Genomic DNA, 24,686 nt, shown 5'->3' with positions numbered 1-24,686 from the left:
TCGTCAGTGTCTGTGTGTGTGAGTGGATGCGATCGTGTGTGTGAGTGGATGCGATCGTGTGTGTGAGTGGATGCGATCGTGTGTGTGAGTGGATGCGATCGTGTGTGTGAGTGTCGCCAGAGGAGGGGACAGAGAGGGGCTGAGGCTGGGGACAGAGAGGGGCTGAGGCTGGGGACAGAAAGGGGCTGAGGCTGGGGACAGAAGGCTGATGCTGCGGGTAGAGAGGCTGATGCTGGTGCAGCATGGGGGATGGATTACAATGGGAGGTGCGCAGCATGGGGGATGGAGCACGTTTGGGAGTGCGCAGCATGGGGAATGGAGCACGTTTGGGAGTGCGCAGCATGGCGGATGGAGCACGTTTGGGAGTGCGCAGCATGGCGGATGGAGCACGTTTGGGAGTGCGCAGCATGGCGGATGGAGCACGTTTGGGAGTGCGCAGCATGGCGGATGGAGCACGTTTGGGAGTGCGCAGCATGGCGGATGGAGCACGTTTGGGAGTGCGCAGCATGGCGGATGGAGCACGTTTGGGAGTGCGCAGCATGGCGGATGGAGCACGTTTGGGAGTGCGCAGCATGGCGGATGGAGCACGTTTGGGAGTGCGCAGCATGGCGGATGGAGCACGTTTGGGAGTGCGCAGCATGGCGGATGGAGCACGTTTGGGAGTGCGCAGCATGGCGGATGGAGCACGTTTGGGAGTGCGCAGCATGGCGGATGGAGCACGTTTGGGAGTGCGCAGCCTGGCGGATGGAGCACGTTTGGGAGTGCGCAGCATGGCGGATGGAGCACGTTTGGGAGTGCGCAGCCTGGCGGATGGAGCACGTTTGGGAGTGCGCAGCCTGGCGGATGGAGCACGTTTGGGAGTGCGCAGCATGGCGGATGGTGCACGTTTGGGAGTGCGCAGCATGGCGGATGGAGCACGATGGGAAGTGCACAACACACCACACACACACACACACACACTGGGAACCACAAACAACTGCCCTACACAGACACCTACACACACAGACAACGCTGCACACACAAATATACGCACATACCGCACAACACACACATTGCACAAAACATACCTCCCCCCAAAACACACCACACACACACAAACCGCGCAACACACAACGCTACAGACACACAGCGCTCCACAAACAACGCAACACACATACAACACCGCTCTCACCCCCGTCACACCCAGACAACACCCAGAACATGTACAGCACCTACACAAACACTTGGTAACTACACACAACATATATATATATATATATATATATATAACAAAAATCATACATGAACTACACAATACGTAAATTCTAGAATACCCGATGCGTAGAATCGGGCCACCTTCTAGTATCTATATATCTGTACACAGTACACCGATACACCGTGAGGCACTAGAGGGACCAGCACAGAAAAATCGCTTACCGCCCGCTTAAAAAAGCGGGTGTGTGGTCGCCAGATAGCCCCTAGTCCAGGTCTCCCAGAGCCTTGCGTCCTTCCTCCAGCCAGGCATGCATGTAATGGCTGCCGGCGTCTCGAGAGAGGAAGGGGGGCGGGCCCTGGGCGTTCCTGGCCAAGAGCGGGAAGCCTGCTTCCCTCTGTGCCAAGTGAGAGGGCTGGAGCATGTAAATCAGGCTCCAGCCCTCGTCGCTGCTAGCGAACAGCGTCTCTCCCCTACCCTGAATGACAGGGTGGGGGCGGGAACGAATCGGAGCTGCCGGCGTCCTAGGCCCAAAAAGCCGGGGACTAAATTTATAACCGCCGCCGCCGTAAAAGCGCGGACGGCGGATCCCCGGCGCACCACAAGTCACAGCAGCGCCGCCCGGTCCAGAGGGGGTCGGCGCTGCGTTCCCATACACAAAAAAGTCGCCCAGTAATCTGTAGGGACACCAACTCCACGTTGCGGTCCCCGGCGCACTACAACACCCAGCCAGCCCGGAGTGTGTCTGTGCCTGCCGGGGACACAGAGTACCTGTATGATGCAGGGCCTGTCCCTGATCGTACTCCTGCTCCGTCTCCATCAGGTTCTAATGGGTCTGTGGATGGAGCCCGGCGTCAGAGCTGAGAGGCCGGCAGGATCCCACTTCCACAGAGCCCTACAAGGGGATGTGGAAGGAAAACCGCATGTCAGGCTCCAGCCCTGTACCAGCAATAGGTACCTCAACCTTACAACACCATCCAGGGGTGAGAAGGGAGCATGCTGGGAACACTATATGTGTCCTCTTTTCTTCCATCCGAAACAGTCAGCAGCTACTGCTGACTAAAATCTGTGGAGCTATGCATGGAATGTCTGACCTCCTTCGCACACAAAGCTAAAACTGGAGAACCCGTGATACCACGGGGGGGGTATAGCCAGAGGGGGAGGGGCCTTGCACTTTTAATGTAGTGCTTTGTGTGGCCTCCAGAGGGCAGTAGCTATACCCCAATCGTCTGGGTCTCCCAATAGAGCGCTGAAGAAAATTGAATTTTGGCAAAAATTTCGAAAATTTAGCAATTTTCAACTTTTGAATTTTTATACCGTTAAACCAGAGATTTCTGTGACACAAAATAGTTAATAAATAACATTTCCCACTTGTCTACTTTACATCAGCACAATTTTGTAAACAAATTTTTTTTTTTGTTAGGAAGTTAGAAGAGTTCAAAGTTTATCAGCGATTTCTCATTTTTACATCAAAATTTACAAAACCATTTTTTTAGGGACCACATCACATTTGAAGTGACTTTGAGGGGCCTAGGTGACAGAAATTACCCAAAAGTGACACAATTCTAAAAACTGCACCCCCAAAGTACTCAAAACCACATTCAAAAAGTTTATTAACCCTTCAGGTGCTTCACATGAACAAAAGCAATGTGGAATGAAAAAAAGCAAAAATTAAATTTTACCTAAAAATGTTGCTCTAACCCAAATTTATTCACTTTTAGAAGAAATAACACAACAAAATGCATCCCAAAACTTGTTACTCACTTTCTTATGAACGCGCCAATACCCCACATGTGGTCAGAAACCTCTGTTTGGACAAATGGGAGGGCTCGGAACAGAAGGAGCAATATTTGAATTTTGGAAAGCAAATTTGGCTGAAATAGATTGCGGGCACCATGTTGCATTTACAGGTCCGCTAAGGTACCTAAACAGAAGAAACCCCTCACAAGTGATGCCATTTTGGAAACTAGACCCCTCAAGGCTTCTATCTAGGGGTATAGTGAGCATTTTGGATCCATAGGTACTTCACAGATTTTGTTATCGTTACGTTGTCATATTGAAAATTTTAATAATTTTCTCAAAAATGTTGCTTTAGCATTAATTTTTTCACTTTAAGAGGTAATACCAAAAAGTTGACCTCAAGGTTTGTTACCCACTTTTTTATGAGCGCAGTGATACCTCACATGTGGTCTGAAACCTTTGTTTGGACAAATGGGAGGGCTTGGAACGGAAGGAACAATATTTGAATTTTGGAAAGGAAATTTGGCTGAAAAAGATTGCAGGCACCATGTCGCATTTGGAGGTCCCCTAAGGTACCTAAACAGCAGAAACCCCGCACAAGTGACCCCATTTTGGAAACTAGGCCCCTCAAGGAATTTATCTAGAACTTTGGTGAGTACCCTGAACCCCCAGGTGCTTCACAGAATTTTATAACGTTGAGCCATGAAAAAAAAAAAAAAAAATTTACCACAAAATTGTTATTTCAACCAGGTAGCTTTTTTTTTTTACAAGAGTAAAAGGAAAAAATTCAGCATAACATTTATTTTGCAATTTCTCCTGAGTTTGGCGATACCTTATATGTGGTGGAAATCAACTGTTTGGGCGCATGGCAGGGCTCGGAAGGGAAGGAGTGCCATTTGACTGCAAAATTGGCTGGAATCAATAGCGGACGCCATGTTGCATTTGGAGAGCCCCTGAGGTGTCTATACAGTGAAGCTCCCCAACATGTGGCCCCATTTTGGAAAATAGACCCCAGAAGGAATTTATCTAGAAGTTTGGTGAGTACCCTGAACCCTCAGGTGCTTCACAGAAGTTTAGAATGTTGAGCTGTGAAAATAAAAAAATACATTTTTACCACAAAATTGTTATTTCAACCAGGTAGCTTTTTTTTTTACAAGTGTAAAAGGAAAAAATTCAGCATACAATTTATTGTGCAATTTCTCCTGAGTTTGGCGATACCTTATATGTGGTGGAAATCAACTGTTTGGGTGCATGGCAGGGCTCGGAAGGGAAGGAGTGCCATTTGACTGCAAAATTGGCTGGAATCAATAGCGGACGCCATGTTGCATTTGGAGAGCCCCTGAGGTGCCTAAACAGTGGAGGTCCCCCACAAATGACCCCATTCTGGAAACAAGACACCTCAAGGCTTTTATCTAGGTGTATATTGAGCAGTTTGAATCCAAGAGTACTTCACAGAATTTGCTAAGCTTAGGTTGCCATATTGAAAATTTTCATTTTTTTCACAAAAATGTTGCTTCAGCATCAAATTTCTTACTTTTTCAAGAGACAACAACAAACCGTGGACCCCACAGGTTGTTATTCAATGTCTTATGAGCACAGGGATACCCCACATGTGGCCAAAAACCTCTGTTTGGATAAATGGGAGGGCTTGGAATGGAAGGAGCACCATTTGAATTCTGGAAAAGTTGAAATAAATTGCGGGCACCATGTCACATTTGCAGGGCCCCTTGGGTCCCTATACAGCAGAAACCCCCCACAAGTGACCCCATTTTGGAAACTGGATTTTATTCAGGAGTATAGTAAGCATTTTGAATCCACAGGTACTTCACAAAAATGTTGCTGTAGCAACAAATGTCTCACTTTTAGGCTATGTGGCCATGATCCAGCGACACGGCGTCTAGTATACAGTGTCAGCCTTCCTGCAGAGATGTGTGTTGTCCACGGGAGAACGCAGCTGCCCATGCCCACGATTTGGGTTCAGGCCGCTGTGGAGCTCTATGCTACCTGCAGAGAACACTCATCTCCGCAGCATAAATTGACATGCTGAGGCTCGGGAAGCTGCGCCACACGTCAGTGTATGCTGCGGAGAAAAGAAGCACAGTGGGCACGGGATTTCTAAAAATCCTTCCACTGTGCTTCTACTGCACAACGCAGCGCTATGGACGCAGGGAAAACACTCTGCACCCAAAACGCTGCAAACCCCGATTGTGGGCACACAGCCTAAAATGCTACAATGGATGAATGGATAGATGTCAAACAAATATAACGTCCCATTCCCCTGCATATTCTAAGCTGGCGCCCTTTAGTGCCTTTCATGTTGCACTAAAGGGTGCCTAGCCTTGTATTTAGCCCCCCAAAAAATTAATAATTAAAATAAACGACGTGGGGTCCCCCCTATTTTTGATAGCCAGCTAGGGTAAAGCAGACAGCTGTAGCCTGCAAACCACAGCTGACAGCTTCACCTTGGCTGGTGATCAATTTGGAGGGCTCCCCAGGCGTTTTTTTAAAAAAAAAAAAAAAAACGTGGGTCCCCCCCAAATTAGATCACCAGCCAAGGTGAAGCGGACAGCTGGGGTCTGGTATTCTCAGGGTGGGAAGAGCCATGGTTATTGGACTCTTCCCAGCCTAAAAATAGCAGGCCGCAGCCGCCCCAGAAGTGGCGCATCCATTAGATGCGCCAATCCTGGCGCTTCGCTCCAGCTCATCCCGCGCCCTGGTGCGGTGGCTAACGGGGTAATATACGGGGTTGATACCAGCTGTAATGTCACCTGGCATCAAGCCCTGGGGTTAGTGATGTCACGGCATCTAAACAGATACCCGACATCACTAACCCAGTCAGTAATAGAAAAAAATAAAGACAAAAAAAAAATTTATTTGAAAAAAAAACTCCCCGAAACATTCCTCTTTCAACAATTTATTGAAAATAAATACATTTCGGTCGCTGTAATCCATTTTGGAGGTCCCTCGGCGACTCTGGACCTTCTAGAATATGGGGGGCACGTTCAGGGAACGTATCCCCCATTTTCTAGAAGAGCAAGCTCTCCATGAGCAGTGTGGGCGCAGTAATCTGAGAATACTGCACTCACACTGCCCCGGTCCAACCTAGGGCAGTGACCTGCAGTAACCTCATTCTAGAATATGAGGGGCACGCTCACAGAACGTACCCCCCATTTTCTAGAACAGCAGTCTCTCCATGTGAGGAGTGTGGCTGCAGATTACCGCACTCACCCTCCCCCGGTCCACAGTGCAGCAGCCTGTGCAGCAGCGACGTCAGCGTCCCTGCTTGCAGGGATCCAGCTGACAGCCGCTGTCTGCGCATGCGCCGCCAGCTTTCAAGAAGGAGGCGGCGTGATCGCGGGGACGGAGCACCAGCATCCAGGTAACGTAAAACCGGGGGCTGGGGGGGGTGACGGCGGGACCTGGGGACAACTTTCTGCCGCATGTGACGTGTCACATGCGGCAGAAAGAGCAGGATGAATGCGGCCGCGCGCTACTGTGCGCTGCGCGCCGCCATCTTCCACGCTCCGGAGGGGGGAGGGGGGGACGGTTCTGGAGAACCGGAGGGGGCTCCGGGGACCAGAGATCTCCGTTGTACCGGAGGAGGGGTCAGGGGGAGGACATTTCCCTCCGATCTGAAATGTTTGATCATTTCAGATCGGAGGGAAATGAATGCAGAGCCGGCGGCGGCGGGAGTTTTCAGCGCGCGTCGGCGCCATCTTGGATTTTCCGGAAGGGGGGGGGGTGTTGGATAGATTTCTCCGGTACTTTGGGGGCACTAAGGGCTCATATTTATTTCTCATCTGACATGTTTGATCACGTCAGATGAGAAATAAATCAGTTTTACCGGCCATTTACTTTTTTTAATGTTGTCGCCGGTATACGGTGTATACCGGCGATCGCATTAACGGGGTCCAGAAAAAACACCCCGATTTATAATTTAGGGGGTTTTAAGCTACCCCCGGTAGCTGAAACCCCCGAGATTTTTGGTCGCTGGGGGGCGCTACAGGGTTTTTTCGGGCCGCCGCTTTAAAGCGGCGGAACAGAATAAAGAGAATTTTGTTTACTTACCGTAAATTCTTTTTCTTATAGTTCCGACATGGGAGACCCAGACCATGGGTGTATAGCTTCTGCCTCCGGAGGACACACAAAGTACTACACTAAAAGTGTAGCTCCTCCCTCCGAGCATATACACCCCCTGGATGACAAATCCAACCAGTTCAGTGCAAAAGCTGAAGGAGAACATCCACCCATAAGTAGAGATAGAGTAAAACCCGGAATAACCGGAACCTCTGTCTACAACAACAGCCGGTGAAAAACACACGGAACAAGAACTGCCAACAGGCAACAGGGAGGGTGCTGGGTCTCCCATGTCGGAACTATAAGAAAAAGAATTTACGGTAAGTAAACAAAATTCTCTTTTTCTTCATCGTTCCTTATGGGAGACCCAGACCATGGGACGTCTCAAAGCAGTCCATGGGTGGGAAATAAACAGAAACTGAGAAGTAGGCAAAACCTAACTTCACAAATGGGCGACAGCCGCCTGAAGGATGCGTCTGCCCAAGCTCGCATCTGCCGAAGCATGAGCATGCACTTGGTAGTGCTTCGAAAAGGTGTGCAGACTAGACCAAGTGGCAGCCTGACAGACTTGCTGAGCCGTAGCCTGGTGCCTGAAAGCCCAGGAGGCACCGACAGCTCTGGTCGAGTGCGCCTTAATCCCTGGCGGAGGAGGCACCTGAGAACATTGGTAGGCATCGGATATGGCCGACCTAATCCAACGAGCTAGGGTCGGTTTAGAAGCCGAGAGACCCTTGCGCTGACCCGTGGTTAGCACAAAAAGAGAGGTGCACCGCCTAAGAGCGGCGGTGCGTGACACATAGATCCGGAGCGCCCGCACCAAATCCAAGGTATGCAACGCTTTCTCAAAGCGATGTACAGGGGCCGGACAAAGGGAAGGCAATGAAATGTCCTGGTTAAGGTGGAAAGGAGACACCACCTTAGGGAGAAAGTCCGGAGTCGGAAGGAGAACCACCTTCTCTTGGTGAAAAACCAAAAAGGGTGACTCCGAAGAGAGTGCAGCCAAATCAGAGACTCTTCTGAGAGAAGTTATGGCCACCAGAAAGACCACTTTCTGTGAAAGTCGAAACAAAGAAACCTCCCTAAGAGGCTCAAAGGGGGGTTTCTGTAAGGCCGTGAGGACCAGATTAAGGTCCCAGGGATCCAAAGGCCGCCGGTAAGGCGGAATGATGTGAGATGCGCCCTGCATGAAGGTGCGCACCTGAGCCAGCCGGGCGATACGCCGCTGGAGCAACACTGACAGAGCCGAGAAAGACTTCCGAGCCTGAGTCATAGTGGAGATGACCTCGGAAGGAATGCCTGAAGCCGTCAGGATCCAGGACTCAAGAGCCACGCCGTCAATCTGAGAGCCGCAGAATTCTGGCGGAAAAACGGACCTTGAGAGAGAAGGTCTGGGCGGTCCGGGAGATGCCACGGCATTTCTACGGACAGACGGAGCAGGTCTGGGTACCAAGATCGCCTGGGCCAGTCTGGAGCAATGATTATGACCCGACGGCCCTCCATTCTGATCTTGCGCAGGACTCTGGGCAAGAGAGCTAGAGGGGAAAACACGTAGGCCAGACGGAACTGGGGCCAATCTTGAACCAGCGCATCCGCTGCCAAGGCCTGAGGATCGTGGGAACGAGCCACGTAAACCGGGACCTTGTTGTTGTGCCGGGATGCCATTAGATCCACTTCCGGAGTGCCCCACTTGCGGCAGATTGACCGGAACACTGCCGGATGCAGGGCCCACTCGCCGCTGTCCACGGTTTGACGGCTGAGATAGTCTGCCTCCCAGTTTTCTACGCCTGGGATGTGGACTGCGGATATGGTGGACTTGGAGTCATCCGTCCACTGAAGGATGCGTTGAACCTCCAACATCGCCAGGCGGCTGCGAGTCCCGCCCTGGTGATTGATGTAAGCAACTGCTGTCGCGTTGTCCGACTGGACTCGAATGTGCCTGCCCGCCAAGAGGTGGTGAAATGCTACGAGAGCTAGGAGTACAGCCCTGATCCAGCACATTGATCGAGAGGGCTGATTCGGACGGAGTCCAAGTGCCCTGTGCTCAGTGGTGGAGAAATACTGCTCCCCAGCCGGAGAGACTGGCGTCCGTGGTGAGGATCACCCAGGACGGAGTCAGGAAGGAGCGCCCCTGAGACAGAGAGAGGGGCCGAAGCCACCACTGAAGAGAGCTCCTGGTCTGTGGCGACAGAGCCACTAGCCTGTGCAAAGAAGAGGTCCGCTTGTCCCAAAAGTGGAGAATGTCCAGCTGCAGAGGACGTAGATGGAACTGGGCAAAGGGAACCGCTTCCATTGACGCCACCATCTGACCCAGCACCTGCATGAGGTGCCTGATGGAATGACGGCGGGGCTTCAACAGAGAACGCACCGCCAGATGAAGGGACTGCTGTTTGACTAAGGGCAGCTTCACAAGTGCCGGCAGAGTCTCGAATTTCATCCCTAATTACGTAAGTTTCTGGGTCGGGGTCAGAGTGGACTTGGGCAGATTGACAAGCCACCCGAAACGAACAAGCGTGGCGAGAGTGAGCAAGACACTCCGCTGACAGTCTGCACTGGATGAAGCCTTGACTAGAAGGTCGTCCAGGTAAGGAATCACTGCCAACCCCTGGAGGTGCAGAACCGCAACCACTGCTGCCATGACCTTGGTGAATACACGAGGGGCCGTGGCTAACCCGAAGGGGAGAGCCACGAATTGGAAATGTTCCTCTCCGATTGCAAAACGTAGCCAACGCTGGTGTGAAACTGCAATTAGCACATGCAGATAGGCATCTCTGATGTCGATGGATGCTAGAAAATCTCCTTGGGTCATTGAGGCAATGACCGATCGCAGAGATTCCATGCGAAAGTGCCGCACCTGAACATGCTTGTTGAGAAGCTTGAGATCCAGGATGGGTCGGAAGGAACCGTCCTTCTTGGGGACTAGGAAGAGGTTTGAGTAGAAACCTCTGAACCGTTCCCGGGCGGGAACCGGAACAATAACTCCGTTGGCCTGCAAGGATGCCACGGCCTGTGAGAAGGCGGCGGCTTTGGAACAGGGGGGAGTGGACAGAAAAAATCTGTTTGGCGGGCTGGAAGAAAATTCTATCCTGTAGCCGTGGGAGATGATATCCCGCACCCACTGATCGGAGACGTGTTGAAACCACACGTCGCCAAAGTGGGAGAGCCTGCCACCGACCAAGGACGTTGCTGGTGCAGCCATATAGTCAAGAGGAGGCTGCCTTAGTGGCAGCGGCTCCTCCGTTCTTCTGAGGACGCGGTTTCGCGCGCCAGCTGGGTTTTCGATCCTTGGCTGAGTTAGTGGACGAAGCTGAAGGCTTAGAGGATGACCAGCTAGAGGAATGAAAGGAACGAAACCTCGACTGGTTCCTGCCCTGGACAGGTTTCCTGGTTTTAGTTTGTGGCAAGGAAGTACTCTTCCCGCCAGTAGCTTCCTTAATAATTTCATCCAGTTGTTCACCGAACAGCCGGGACCCAGCAAAGGGGAGCCCAGCAAGGTACTTCTTGGAAAAAGCGTCTGCTTTCCATTCTCGAAGCCACAAGATCCTGCGGATCGCGAGTGAATTAGCGGAAGCCACCGCCGTGCGGTGAGAAGCCTCCGGAATGGCAGACATGGCATAGGATGAAAAGGCCGAAGCCTGGGAAGTTAAGGCAACCATTTCGGGTATAGAGTCCCTGGCGAGGGAATGTATCTCCGCCAGAGAAGCAGAGACTGCCTTAAGAGCCCACACTGCTGCAAAGGACGGGGAGAACGAGGCCCCTGCCGCCTCATATACAGATTTGGCCAGAAGGTCAACTTGGCGGTCAGTGGGATCCTTAAGTGAGGTGCCATCGGCCACAGATACAACTGTCCGGGCTGAGATTCTAGACACCGGAGGATCCACCTTTGGTGACTGAGCCCACTCCTTGACCACTTCTGGTGGAAAGGGAAAACGGTCATCAGAACTACGCTTTGGGAAGCGTTTGTCAGGACAGGCCCTGGGCTTGGTCACAGTGGCCTGAAAACTGGAGTGGTTAAAAAACATACTCCTTGCGCTCTTAGGTGAGGTAAACTGGTGTTTTTCTACCAGAGAGGCTTGTTCCTCTGACACTGGTGGATTGAGGTTCAGAACGGAGTTAATGGACGCAATCAAGTCACTAACATCCGCATCACCGTCAGATAGATCAATGGGGTACATAGAGGTAGCGTCCGAGCCCACAGTAAAGGCATCCTCCTCGCCCTTCAAGTCAGCTCGTGAATCAGAGCCGTGGGACGAGGAGGGAGAAGAGTCCCTGCGTCTCCGTTTAGGAGGACGGGGTCCGGGAACAGATAAAAAATCCTCTGTGAGCTCTGCAGAGCGAGTCGGAGCAGCAGAGGCGCCCTGAGAAGGGGGCTGATGCATGGTCAGCAGAGTCCGGGACAGCTGTCCCATGTAGTCGGCAAAGGACTGTGAGATAGCTTTAGAAAACGATGCTACCCAAGCCGGGGGTTCAGCCACCGGGGCTGGAGCAGCCGGAGGGACCCTAGGGAGACTCCAGGCTGAGGCACCACCATGTTAGAGCAGGCATCACAATGTGGATATGTGCTCGGTTCAGGCAGTATGAGCTTACATGCAGTGCATATAGAGTAAAGCCTTGCAGCCTTGCTCCTAGTGAGAGACATGCTGCTGAGGTGGAGGCTCTGCAGTAAAGAACACACTTCTTCAGAATGACCCCCAGAGAGTGTATAATAAAGTCCACAACCAGCGGTTGTGGCTTACCAGACCGCTTTTTGTGTGCCCTCCGGATTCCACAGCTCAGACCCCCAGCAGATGCAGAGCTGCAGCAGCCAGCGCCGATCAGTGTGAGAACGCTGATAAAATGGCGCCGGAGTGAGGAGGGGGGCGGGGTTTAGTCCAGGAGCGGGAACCGGAGGGCCAAGGAGAAACACAGGGGAGGGGAACATCTTCTCAGAGAGGAGTGTCCTCCCCTCTGCTGAACGGCCGGTGGGCGGCGCCGCACTGTTCCCCTGCATGACTGACATGCAGGGGCACTGAAAACGAAACTAGGCCGCATCTGAAGCCGGGGCCTAGATTTTTCCATGCGGCCGACGAGCAGGCACCCTCGGCGCGGTTCTCAGGAAAAACCAGAGAACCGGCCGGAAATCACAGCAAAGTGAACAAAACACACTCTCCCCACAATAAATGTACAAGGGACCCCTGAATAACGTCTCAATACTTGGCTTATGAGACGCAGGGCCAGGTCCCTGGGGGGTGAGCGCTCCGTCCGGCAGGGTCCTGAAAGGGCTGCGGATGGAGACCGGTCTCCTGCAAAGCAGTGAGAACCGTGATGGCTCCCACTTCAAGCCAGAGCCTCAGGGGATGGTGAAGGAGCGCGGCATGTGAAGACTCCAGCCTTGTAAAATCAACCTTAACAGCACCGCCGACACAGTGGGGTGAGAAGGGACATGCCGGGAGTCCAGATTGGACCCGCTTTTCTTCCAAATCTTTGAAATCAAAAATCAAAATTCAGATGAGAATGCATGTGTGTGTGTGACCTCCTGAACACAAAGCATTGAACTGGTTGGATTTGTCATCCAGGGGGTGTATATGCTCGGAGGGAGGAGCTACACTTTTAGTGTAGTACTTTGTGTGTCCTCCGGAGGCAGAAGCTATACACCCATGGTCTGGGTCTCCCATAAGGAACGATGAAGAAAAGTACCCTGTTTTGCCGCCGCTTTAAGTCGTACGGCCGTCGTTATGAGGTTAAATATCATTAAAAATCCATCAAGTCAAAACATCCAGACAAGACAGAAAACAAAACAAAAACAGAGGGTGTTATAGTTGCTGATTCTGAATAGACACAAGCGGGCTGAACCTGAGGACGTTCATAAAAATCTTTTGTTTTCCTGAGGTGGTGGGTGCCTCTAAGTGGAAGGAAGGGTCATTCAGGGCTAGCTGCCATTGAGCGGGGCCACCAAATAAATTAGGGTAAATACCTCCACTGTAAGGCAGGGCACAGATGGGGAACATTTTAGGCTTCATATCCTGATGTTGAAAATCCCTTTGACCCTGGGCCCTTCATTTTCCTATTTTTCCACCTTCAAAGTATTGGGTTGTTGATCATACACCCTTTCTTTGTTTGTTTTCTGTCTTGTCTGGATGTTTTGACTATTGACGGATTTTTAATGATCTATATATATATATAATTGCCTTATTCTGTCTGTCTGTCTGTCTGTCTGTCTTGCTCCAAAATTGTGTCCTTATGGTGACACAAAGCTGATTGTCCGCTGGGCTCGCCATGGCCCCGCCCCCCGCACGGATTGGCCGCTCGCCCAGGCTCTGCCCACACACGGATTGGCCGGCTGCTCGCCCAGGCTCCTCCCCCCACACGGATTGGCCTCTCGCCCCGGCACCTTGCACGCATTGGCAACTCGGCCACGCCCCGCCCCCCTCATGCAATGCACGGTCGCTCTGGCCCCGCCCCCCGCACGCATTCCCCGAACCGACACGGAGCCACGACTCCCAGGTGAGTACTGTACCCCCGGGAGCCCACATCAGCGTACGCCGCCAACCCAGCCGACACATACCCTCGCATTGCTGGGGTTGCCGCCGTATGCTGGTGTGGGCTCCCGTGCGAGCGGGGGACGGGTACGCTGGTAACCATGGTAGCATAGTTACCAGCGCATCAAGGTCCTGCAGCGGCGGAACATTCACACGCACACACATAACAACACACACACACACACATCAGATCACACTCACTCTCACACACACATCACATCGCATCCACACACTCACAACATCCTGGGATATCGCTTGCTTCTCGGCGGCGATACTGTGGTGTGACCTTCCAGGACCTGCCGGAGGATCACATGGCCAGAAGCATGTGGTATCTCCGGATGTTGTGAGTGTGAGCGCGTATGTGCGATATCGTCAGTGTGTGTGTGAGTGTATGCGATCGGATGTGTGTGAGTGTGTTCTGATGTGTGAGTGTGTGTGTGTGTGTGTGTGAGTGTATGCGATCGGATCTGTGAGTGTCGGCAGAGGAGCACGGCGTGCTGGGGGAGGCTGGGAGGACAGAGGCTGATCCTGGGGAAGGCTGGGAGGGGGAGGCTGATGCTAGGGGAGGCTGGGAGAAGAGAGGCTGATGCTGGGGTAGGCTTATGCTGGGGTAGGCTGATGCTGGGGTAGGCTGATGCTGGGGTAGGCTGGGAGGGTGTAGGTTGATGCTGTGGGAGGCTGAGAGGAGAGAGGCTTATGCTGGGGGAGGCTGGGAGGGTGTAGGCTGATGCTGGGGGAGGCTGAGAGGAGAGAGGCTGATGCTGGGGGAGGCTGGGAGGAGAGAGGCTGATGCTGGGGGAGGCTGGGAGGAGAGAGGCTGATGCTGGGGGAGGCTGGGAGGGGGAGGCTGGGAGTAGAGAGGCTGATCCTGGGGAAGGCTGGGAGGGGGAGGCTGATGCTGGGGGAGGCTGGGAGGAGAGAGGCTGATGCTGGAGGAGGCTGGGAGGAGAGAGGCTGATGCTGGGGGAGGCTGGGAGGCGAGAGGCTGATGCTGGGAGGGGGAGGCTGATGCTGGGGGAGGCTGGGAGGGGGAGGTTGATGCTGGGGGAGGCTGGGAGGGGGAGGCTGATGCTGGGGGAGGCTGGGAGGAGGGAGGCTGGCAGGGGGGAGGCTGAGAGAAGAGAGGCTGATGCTGGGGGAGGCTGAGGCTGGGAGGAGAGAGGCTGATGCTGGGGACAGAGAGGCTGATGCTGGGGACAGAGAGGCTGATGCTGGGGACAGAGAGGCTGATGCTGGGAGGAGAGAGGCTGATGCTGGGAGGAGAGAGGCTGATACTGGGAGGAGAGAGGCTGATGCTGGGGGCAGAGAGGCTGATGCTGGTGCAGCATGGGGGATGGAGCACGATGGGGGGGGGTGCGCAGCATGGGGGATGGAGCACGTTTGGGAGTGCGCAGCATGGCGGATGGAGCACGTTTGGGAGTGCGCAGCATGGCGGATGGAGCACGTTTGGGAGTACGCAGCATGGCGGATGGAGCACGTTTGGGAGTGCGCAGCATGGCGGATGGAGCATGTTTGGGAGTGCGCAGCATGGCGGATGGAGCACGATGGGGGGTGCGCAGCATGGGGGATGGAGCACGATGGGAGGTGCACACCTCCCCCCAACACACACACACACACACACACACACAACACACCACACACACACTGGGAACCACAAACACCGCCCTACACAGACACCCACACACACAGACAACGCTGCACACACACAACACCCAACACACAAACACCGCGGCATACATAAATATACGCACATACCACGCAACACACACACATTGCACAAAACATACCTCCCCCCAAAACACACCACACCCACACAAACCGCGCAACACACACACACACACACACACAACGCTACAGACACACAGTGCTCCACAAACAACGCAACACACATACAACGCTCTCACCCCCCGCCAAACCCAGACAACACCCAGAACATGTACAGCGCCCTACACAAACACTTGGTAACTACAGACAACATCTATATATGTATATATATATATATATAACAAAAATCATACATTAACTACACAATACGTAAATTCTAGAATACCCGATGCGGAGAATCGGGCCACCTTCTAGTATTTAATAAAGTTATTCTGATTTTAGAGGATCTAATAAATCAGTCACTTTTTCATACCTCTAAGACATTTATATTTTGGTTTGGTTGTCTGTCCAAAAAACACCCAACTATTTTCCAATTTAACTTTCTAAAGCTCACCTGCCCCTACAATTTGGAATAATTCTACCAGTAAATTTCTTCTGTCGCCCCTTTTTTGAAGAGAGATGGAGTTGGAGAACTCCATCTCTCTTCAAAAAAAGGTATCAAAACCCAATGAACGAGGCATTCATGGATAAATTAGTGCATTAATTTTCCTCATACTGCAAAATTCTCTATTGAAAAATGTATAACCCTCATTTGTTGAAAGGTTTTATTGACCCCTAAAGGGTGCTTTACACGCTGCAACATCGCTAGCGATTGCTAGCGATGTCGTGAGCGTTAGCACCCAACCCTGTCGTTGGTGCGATATGTGGTGATTGCTGCCGTAGCGAACATTATCGCTACGGCAGCGTCACGCGCACATACCTGTTTTGCGTCGTCGCTGTGCCCTCCTTCAAGGGGGGAGGTGCGTTCGGCATCACAGCGACGTCACAAAACGGCCGTCAAAGAGGAGGGGCGGAGATGAGCGGCCGGAACATGCCGCCCACCTCCTTCCTTCCTCATTGCCGGTGGACGCAGGTAAGGAGATGTTCGTTGCTCCTGCGGTGTCACACATAGCGATGTGTGATGCCACAGGAACGAGGAACAACCTCGCTACGTATGAGACAACGATTTTTGGTAAATGAATGACCTCTCATATACCAACGATTTGTATCTCGTTTGTGATCGTTTAAGGTCGCTCCTGCATGTCACATGCTGCGATGTCGCTAACGGCGCCGGATGTGCGTCACAAACACCGTGACCACGACGATATATCGTTAGCGATGTCACAGCGTGTAAATGGCCCTTAACTCTGCTTAACTTCAGTTGCCTGAAGAAAATCTTCATTGCACTCTCAACGTGCAAAGTTCAGGAAACATAACATATCTTTGTACTGTGTTAACCAGTAGAGATAAAAAATTCTTTAAAAAGGTTGATACCTTTTAATGGCTAACTGAAAAGATGGTAATAATATCAAGCTTTCAAGACTACTCAGATCTCTTCATCAATCTGAAGAGTCACACATTTATACATAACAGGACAGAATGTAGCAGTAACTAAGACAAGTTGTGTGAAGCAGAACTATCAGCATGGCAAGGGGACAATCAGTTGTGACAGTAAATATTGCAGCAGTTCATATATAAGGAGTGTGGAAGTTTTATTGACCTCTGATTGAGGTCTGGTCAAGAGTTGTGATGCTCCCAGATCCTCTGAGGAGCACATTTCTTAATTGATGTAAAAAAACAAATTCATGTGATACATTCATTCCTGCTCTGAATGTGTCAAAGGTCATCATAAGTTTGTATTCCCAGAGTCTGTCTCTCTGGGATTTGAAATTTCCTTTCAATACCACAATTTCATGTCCATGATGCTGTGCTCTGGGTTACAAAAATGTTTAGCCACAAATAGATCAATCCTTTTTTCTTTAATTGTGTGGCGATGAGAATTCATCCTTGTTCTGAACTGTTGTCCTGTCTCCCCAGTTGGACATTTTTTTACATATAATTAAAGGGGTTATCCGGCTTATTTTGACTTTTTTTTATTATTACCCTATTGGGCTACATTGGGGCAGGTAAGTAGATAGTGAGCACTTACCTGCCCTGCTGTCAGCCCCTCTCCCCCGGCTCAGAGCGGTCATGTGACCACTCCTGCCGCGATTTTGCTGCTTCCGGTCATTTCATGTGAACATGGGCAGGACCATGTTGACATGCAAATCTGGGAACAGCATGTTGCCGCCCTGCTGGGCAGGTACAGTGTGTGAGTCCCCGCCCCCTTCCCTGCACCCTCCCACACATTCCCCTGCACCCCGTACTCTCCCCGCCTACGGTGTCACCGCCAGCACCGGCCCCCCTGCTTACAGTGCTTAGGATAGCAGGAGTGCCCGTGCAGTCTGTGTCCCGCTCCCTGCCAGCCCCGCGGCTGCTCGCACTCAGTGTATCAGCAGCTTCTCACAGCGCGTGCAGCCGCGGGGATGATGAGCGCTGCTGGCAGGAGGTTATATGAGATCATTACCTTCTGTGACGATCTCCTCCTCTGCCGACGTCAGCGCTGTCACTGCCTTCTATGCCCGCCGCGTTCTCACGTCACGTCTCGCGGGCGGCTCGAGACTGTCACTAGCGGTGATGTCACGGGCTCTCGCGATACTGCTGAGAACGCGGTGGGCATAGAAGTCAGCGACAGCTGTGACGTCGGCAGAGGAGATCGTCACAGGAGGTAATGATCTCATATAACCTCCTGCCAGCAGCGCTCATCATCCCCTGCAGTGACCTGGGCTGACCTATTGATGTTAGCTCAGGTAACTTCACTGGTCTCCCAGACAATGGGGAACATTCTGTTCTTCATTGACTGGGACATTGACTATGGTATGGATGTCATGGGACCCCCTTATTGGATTACGCCGGACCCTGATTTTATTGTTCTTTTCAATAAACTGGTGAAAGAGGGAATGTTTTAGGGAGTGTTTTTTCAAATAAAACTTTTTTTGTTGTCTATTTTTTTTTTATTACTGACTGGGTTGGTGATGTCGGGTGTCTGATGGACGCCTGACAACACCAACTGCTGGGCTTGATGCCAGGTGACATTACACATCTGGCATCAACCCCGTATATTACCCCGTTTGCCTCCGCACCAGGGCAATGGGATGAGTTGGGGCGAAGCGTCAGGACTGGCACATCTAATGGATGCGCCACTTCTGGGGCGGCTGTAGCCTGCTATTTTTAGACTGGGGAGTGTCCAATAACAGTGGACCTCCCTAGTCTGAGAATACCAGACCACAGCTGTCCGCTTTACCTTGGCTGGTGATCCAATTTGGGGGGGACCTCACGTTTGTTTTAAATTATTTATATAATTTAAAATAACAGCGTGAGGTGCCCTCTGTTTTGGATTACCAGCCAAGGTCAAGCTACCAGCTGTGGTTTGTAGGCTGCAGCCGTCTGCTTTACCCTAGCTGGCTACAAAAGATAGGGGGGACCTGACGTCGTTTGTTTTTTAATTATTTATTTTTTTTGCTAAATACAAGGCTAAGCACCCTTTAGTGCCACATGAAAGTCACTAAAGGGTGCCAGCTTAGAATATGCAGGGAGGTGGGACATTATATAGGTCTTTCTCATCTATCTATCTAATTCATGCATCCGTCTATCTCTCTGTCTCTATATCTATATCCATCTCTATATCTACTCATCTATTTATCTTTCTTGCTGCTTCCGTTTTTTGCGGTCCGCAAAAAAACGGAAGGCACACGGATGACACAGATGCATCCGTGAAAAAAACGGACCTTTTTTTGCGGACCACAAAAACGGAACGGTCATGTGAATGTAGCCTACATGTGTTCCCTATGGGGGTGAGGGTCGGTACAGAACGATGGTGGGGAGGGGGGGGGTCGGTACAGAGCGCCATTTGTGTGTGGGGGGGATTGCAGAGCCCGATGTGTGTGGGGGGCGCAGAGCCCGATGTGGGGCTATTATTTCCAATGCTAGAGTGATGACAGGTCAGGTGCTGGGGCAGAATACTGATAGGGAATGTGTGTGCAGGGGGCAGGCAGGGGGCGAGCCTGGACACTGAGAACGGGCAGGGGGCGAGCCTGGACACTGAGGCTGGGCGGTGCCATCTGTGACTGGGAGGTATGGCACAGGAAGTGGTCAGTTTGCTGGAGCTGAATGTAAACATGGAGCTGCAGAGATTAAAGGGATAATTCAAGAGGAACAAAAGTTAGAAAACAAAAAAAACAACAATGTAGGGGTGATTTATATGACAATACAGCACAGATAAACTCAAAAATGTTTGGTAAGCTAATGTCGGACAACTCCTTTAAGTACACCACATTGGTTGTGGTGCAGCTAAAGGTACCTTGGATCTTGTAGTAGTGGAAACCTAACAAAAACTACATATTTCTAATTGCCACCATTACAACCCTTCTTAAACCCCTTCAGCTACAAAGCGTTTTCCGTTTTTTTTTTTTTCTTTGCTCCCCTTCTTCCGAGAGCCGTAACTTTTTTAATTTTTCTTCAATCTTGCCATATAAGGGCTTGTTTATTGCGGACGAATTGTACTTTTGAATTAAACCATAAGTTTTACCAAATAGTGTACTGGAAATCAGCCAAAAAATTCCAAGTGTGGAAAAACTGCAAAAAAAGTGTGATTGCACAATATTTTTTGGGATATTAGTCACCATGATCACTAAATGGTAAAACTGATGTGTTGCTGTGATGCCTGAGGTTGGTGCGAGTTTGTAGACACCAAACATGTATAGCTTTACTTCTAAGGGGTTAAAAAAAATTCACAAGCTTATCCAATAAAAGTGGCGTACGTTTTGCGCCATTGTCCGAAACCCGTAGCGTTCTCATTTTTTGGTATTTATGGCTGACTGCTTATTTTTTGCGTCTCGAGCTGACATTTCTAATGGTACCATTTTTGTGCAGATGCTACGTTTTGATTGCCTGTTATTGCATTTTGCGCAAAACGTGCGGCAACCAAAAAATGTAATTTTGTCGTTTGGAATTTTTTTTAACCAATCAGATTAATTTATTTTCCATTTTGATAGATCGGGCATTTCTAAACACGGCGATACCAAATATGTGTAAGTTTTTTTATTTTTTTAACCCTTTAATTTTCAATGGGGTGAAAGGGGGGTGATTTGAACTTTTAGGTTTTTGTTTTTTTTATTTTACTAGTCCCCCTAGGGGACTATATGGATCAACAATCCGATCGCTTTTCCATATCTGTAGATCTCTTATACAGAGCTGAGAACTGCAGATACGCTGCTTTACTTTCAATGCCGGAAGTATGCCGCCGGCACTGAAAGTGACTCATGTTAGCTACAGGTGTCATCACATGACCCTGTGCTACCATGGCAACCACAGAAAGTCATGTGATCACGCACGTGGCTTCCGGTGGGGGTGGCGGTAAGTGAAAGTAATGGCCGCGCGCATATACATCTCGCTGCCAGACTTTGGCAGCGACATGTAAGGGGTTAATAGTCGCGGGTGGAAGTGATTCCACTCGTAACTTGCATGCACACGTCAGCTGTTAAACATAGCTGTTATGTGCGCGGATCGCCACAAGCTGCCCTCGGCAGGGGGCAGGGATTAACCTCACACGATCCATGACGGATATATCAGTCAGGGGTCGTGAAGGGGTTAAAGAAGCATCACTTTGACTAGACTTCTATCGAGCCCACTTTTTTCCTTTCCATTTTACTTAATTCAATAATTTTTCCTCCAAAATTATTGGCAACCCCAAGTTTCATAGTTTGACAATTTCATTTGCTGATTTTAAATCTGGGGGGACAATGAACAGACATATACATCTTAAAACCCTGATCGCCAGAACTTTTCCTAATAAGGCTGGTTTCACAAACTTTTTTTGCTGCAAAAGCGGATCCTGCTTTTACAGCAAAAAACGCATACAAACGCATCTGTTATTTTGCAGGATCCTGTCACTGGATGTTTAGGGGTGGGCATTGGAGTCATGTGATCGGGAGTGAGGGGAACTAGACTGGGAGCCGGCTTCTGACAGCTGCAGACGCTGGTAACCAAGGTAAACATCGGGCTTGGATACCCGATATTTATCTTGGTTACGAGCGTCTGCAGCTGCTAGGAGCAGGGCTGTCTGCACACGTAACCAACGTAAACATCGGGTAACTAAGAGAAGTGGTTACCCGATATTTACCTTGGTTACGAGTGTCCGCAGCTCTCAGGTGGGAGAGAGAGGGAGGGGAGGAAGGGGGAAAGACAGAGATAGAGAGAGAGGGTGAGGGAGGGAGGAGGAGAGAGAGACAGATCACGCGAGACTGGTTCTGGGCATGCTCAGTAGAGCAAGCAGGATCCTGTCTATCAGCACGCCAGCGTTCACCTGCGTTTGCGTGCTGTTTAGTCAGGAACCGGTGACATGCAGTATTTGGACGCAGCTCAAAAACGCTACAAGTAGCGTTTTTGAAAGATGTTAAAAAACTGCAAGTCGCTGGATCCTCACTATAACGCACGCAAACGCAGGTGAACGCATGTTAACGCGAGTCCATTGCAAATGCATTGAAATGAAAACGCATTTGCACTGGATCCGTTTTTCCGCTAAAAAAACGTTGAGGACGCATGTTAAATAAACGTAGTGTGAAACCAGCCTTACTCACTATTCTGAGCTTTCCCCACTGAAGAAAACCCCCTTTTTCCCCTCCATAGCTTTGAGACACTCAAGAGTATTAACATATTAAACATATTTCATTTCTTACGGCATCCCTCTTCATCTGATCATACATCTCAGTCTAAACCATCACAATAAGACTTACTCGGCTGCTGCGGTGCTTCTTGGATTTTCTCTGACATCGACTTGTGTCACTGCTTACAGTGTCTTTAACCAACTCCTGCTGCTCAGTGCCAACATCTTGTTGCACTATTGTCGTTTTGATCCCTGCAACAAGAGGCACTGTGCGAGTATGGGTTCACATGTATTATGGTGACAAAATTTTGGAAAAACCACAACTACACAACTAAACTGAGAAGGCAGTACATTTTTGTCTGCTACATAAAAAACAGTCACAATCCTTCATACCAGGGTGTCTAATGACATGTTCCTTTTGGCATCCTCTAGAAAATCCTGTTGCTATGCACTTGCCTACTTAACTAGTGGAGCTGGAGACTCCTAACTGAAAGAATCTAATTTTGCAAAATTTTTGGGGTGCCAATCTATCCACAAATGCATTTCTGTACTAAAAAGGTTTCCCATTTGTGTGTTACTGGAGCACATTTCCCTTTGGCCTTTTTTAAAACCACCATGGTGCACACTTGGGCTTTTTAGCCTGTCAGTGGGATGCATTCATTGGCCTTTTTGCTTACATTGGGAAGTATTCTTGCTGTTATACAACTATGTGGTACATTCTTGGGCCTATTTAGCATGCCAACAGCGAATACGCAGGAAAAAGTCCAGCCACTGGTATGAAATCAAAAGCCATTTGTGTGCCACCGACGCACGCCTCTTCCCGTTGGTGTGCCCCCGAAGCATGCCTCTTGCCGTTGGCGTGCCCCCGAAGCACGCCTCTTGCCGTTGGCGTGCCCCCGAAGCACGCCTCCTCCCGTTGGCATGTCCCCGAAGTACGCCTCCTCCCGTTGGCGTGACCCCGAAGCATGCCTCTTCCCGTTGGCGTGCCCCCGAAGCACGCCTCTTCCTGTTGGCGTGCCCCCGAAGCACGACTCTTCCCGTTGGCGTGCCCCCGAAGCACGACTCTTCCCGTTGGCGTGCCCCCGAAGCACGACTCTTCCCGTTGGTGTGCCCCCGAAGCACGACTCTTCCCGTTGGCGTGCCCTCGAAGCACGACTCTTCCCGTTGGCGTGCCCCGAAGCACGCCTCTTCCCGTTGGCGTGCTGCCTGTTGCCGCTCTTGGGCCGACCACCGGGCTGCACCCTTGGGCCTACCATCGGGCTGCACCCTCACGCCTTTCTTGGGCCAACCACTGGGCTGCACCCTTGGATCTTTGGCCATCGGGCTGCACCCTTGGGCCTCTCCTAGGCCAACCACCGCTTCCCGTTGGCGTGACCCCGAAGCACGCCTCTTCCCGTTGGGGTGCCCCCGAAGCATGCCTCTTCCCGTTGGCGTGCCCCCGAAGCACGCCTCTTTCCGTTGGCGTGCCCCCGAAGCACGGCTCCTCCCGTTGGCGTGCCCCCGAAACATGCCTCCTCCCGTTGGCGTGCCCTCGAAGCACGCCTCCTCCCATTGGCGTGCCCCCGAAACATGCCTCCTCCCGTTGGCGTGCCCTCGAAGAACGCCTCCTCCCGTTGGCGTGCCCCCGAAGCACGCCTCATCCCGTTGGCGTGCCCCCGAAGCACGCCTCCTCCCATTGGCGTGCCCCCGAAGCACGCCTCCTCCTATTGGAGTGCCCCCGAAGCACGATTTTTCCCGTTGGCGTGCCCCCGAAGCATGCCTCTTCCTGTTGGCGTGCCCCCGAAGCACGCCTCTTCCAGTTGGCGTGCTGCCTGTTTCCCTCTCTTGGCCCGACCACCGGGCTGCACCCTCAGGCCTTTCTTGGGCCGACAACTGCACCCTCAGGCCTTTCTTGAACCGTCAACTGGGCTGCACCCTTGGGTCTTGGGCCATTGGGCTGCACCCTTGAGCCTCTCCTGGGCCAACCACTCGGCTGCACCCTTGGGCCTCTCTTGGGCCAACCATTGAGCTGCACCCTTGGGCCTCTCTTGGGCCAACCTCTGGGCTGCACCGTTGTGCCTCTCTTGGGCCAACCACCGGGCTGCACCCTTGGGCCTACCATCGGGCTGCACCCTCCGGCCTTTCTTGGGCCGAACACTGGGCTGCACCCTTGGGTCTTGGGCCATCGGGCTGCACCCTTGAGTTTCTCCTGGGCCAACCATTGGGCTGCACCCTTGGGCCTCTCTTGGGCCAACCGCCGGGCTGTCCCCTTGGGCCTCGCTTCTCGTTGGTGTGCCCCCGAAGCACGCCTCTTCCCGTTGGCGTGCCCGCGAAGCACGCCTCCTCCCGTTGGCGTGCCCCCGAAGCACGCCTCTTGAGGTTGGCGTGCCCCCGAAGCACGCCTCTTGACGTTGGCGTGCCCCCGAAGCACGCCTCTTCCCGTTGGCGTGCCCCCGAAAAACGCCTCTTCCCGTTGGCGTGCCCCCGAAGCACGCCTCTTCCCGTTGGCGTGCCCCCGAAGCACGCCTCTTCCCGTTGGTGTGCCCCCGAAGCACGACTCTTCCCGTTGGCGTGCCCTCGAAGCACGACTCTTCCCGGTGGCGTGCCCCGAAGCACGCCTCTTCCCGTTGGCGTGCTGCCTGTTGCCGCTCTTGGGCCGACCACCGGGCTGCACCCTTGGGCCTACCATCAGGCTGCACCCTCACGCCTTTCTTGGGCCAACCACTGGGCTGCACCCTTGGATCTTTGGCCATCGGGCTGCACCCTTGGGCCTCTCCTAGGCCAACCACCGCTTCCCGTTGGCGTGACCCCGAAACACGCCTCTTCCCGTTGGGGT

General features: G+C 51.8%; 1 long non-coding RNA gene across 2 annotated transcripts in view; it reads right to left on the bottom strand.

The window, feature by feature from the left end:
- The window catches only part of LOC142290171 (uncharacterized), a 77,681-nt gene extending 54,870 nt beyond the window's left edge, over nt 1-22,811 (bottom strand). For both annotated transcript variants that reach the window (XR_012750230.1, XR_012750231.1), the window contains exon 1: nt 22,002-22,811. This is a non-coding gene — a long non-coding RNA (uncharacterized LOC142290171). The remainder of the gene's footprint in view (nt 1-22,001) is intronic.
- Nucleotides 22,812-24,686: the final 1,875 nt, after the last annotated feature.

This window comes from Anomaloglossus baeobatrachus, chromosome 2 (genome assembly GCF_048569485.1).
Source record: "Anomaloglossus baeobatrachus isolate aAnoBae1 chromosome 2, aAnoBae1.hap1, whole genome shotgun sequence".
Taxonomy (NCBI): domain Eukaryota; kingdom Metazoa; phylum Chordata; class Amphibia; order Anura; family Aromobatidae; genus Anomaloglossus; species Anomaloglossus baeobatrachus.
The sequence above is the reverse complement of the archived record's forward strand: the minus strand, read 5'-3'. Positions and strand labels throughout refer to the sequence as shown.